This window comes from Cibotium barometz, chromosome 39 (genome assembly GCF_041138505.1).
Source record: "Cibotium barometz isolate CiBa-2024 chromosome 39, ASM4113850v1, whole genome shotgun sequence".
In the NCBI taxonomy this organism is placed as follows: domain Eukaryota; kingdom Viridiplantae; phylum Streptophyta; class Polypodiopsida; order Cyatheales; family Cibotiaceae; genus Cibotium; species Cibotium barometz.
In genome coordinates this window covers 5,473,886-5,475,405 of record NC_141084.1, presented here as the reverse complement: position 1 = coordinate 5,475,405, position 1,520 = coordinate 5,473,886, and positions in this window count along the sequence as shown.

The following is a 1,520-nucleotide window of genomic DNA, read 5'->3' as shown; positions in this document are numbered from 1 at the left end:
AAGATAGATGGTATCATCTCCAAAATCATCATCTATGTCATCCCCAAGATCTCCAAGGTCATCATCATAAATATGGTCTATCTCCATTATTAATGATGCCCCTATGTGACCTATATCCCATGACAAATCTATCTCCAACAATATAGGATCTAAGGAGATGTATAAATCAAATGCAAATCTCTCAAGATCTATGCCATATAATTTCCTATGGATATGATCAATATGCATAATCCTACTGTGATGTCTCACCTCAATGAAATCATCACTACTCTCATACACTATCCCTAACTGCTCAAACATATGAACTCTATCCACACAAATGCTTATAAGAATGCTATGAAGACTAGGAGTAGTGATCATATATCAATGATATCTCCACACATAGAAATCCTAGAAGAATAGCCTGACACATCTAACACTAGGAACTTAGGTCTATGCTCATAGGTGTCTGTCATTCATATATGCATTATCACTAACCTCAAGTGTGCTAATGGATACACTAATCTTGAGTGTGCTAATGGATGCATCACTAATCAAATGCACACTATCCTCTAGAATGTCACCACCCACGATCAACTAGAGTATCCACATGATCCGTAGGAAAGAAGATAGGCATAGAAGTGTTGATGCTCAATGTGCTTGCAACCATCTCATCCCCTCGAGATCATGGCCACGTGATCTGACTCACACATATCACTATCACATGCATCATCATCATGTGCATATGTGTTAGTGGCATCATGTACACGTATATCACTATGATCATGTCCATGTGTGTGCGATACATCAATGTCATCATGTGTATGGGTGTACAATATGTTATCATCATCATAACTATCCATGTTGATGTAGTCTGCATCCTCCGAGACATAATCCTGGTGGCTCGAGTGTGGGACACTCATGTATCTATGCCAAAAGAAGACTCGTCCGAACAATACAACCCTCCGTATCAAGGTAGCCAAGCAATGAAATGACAAAGTCACCGTTTGTGGACCCTGTGGATCTAGACCATTTGGCACAAACCTCCCTCTCATTAAATAAATGTCGCCTGTTGTAACTAGGTAACAAATCCGCAAGCTCAAACATCCAATAGTGGCACGAGTATGTTGCCTCGTCATAGCGAGAAGTCGACCGTGAGGATGTAGAGGTCTAAGCCTCGATGTGCTGAAGGTATGTGGTGTGAATGCGACAAATGATATGTGGTCCTTGGCACCAAGTGGCAACTCGTGATAGAGCCATGATAATAGTGCATGGGCAAAAGCCCTTGTTAAGGAATAACATACTACCTTGCATACACAAGAGAAAAGAGAAGAGAAAGATGCATGCAAGTGTTGAATCTGGTGAATAGCACTTGGCCAACCCTATGAGGGTTAGCTCCTTGATGTGAAGCCACTAGGGGCTCACTCGTCGTCGACACTCTCCTTGTGTCACCCAAGAAGAGATCCAATGCTAGGTAGAGAGCAAGAGGGAAGGAGCTATGGAGAGCTCAACCTCTACCTAATGCCACTAGTATGCAATTA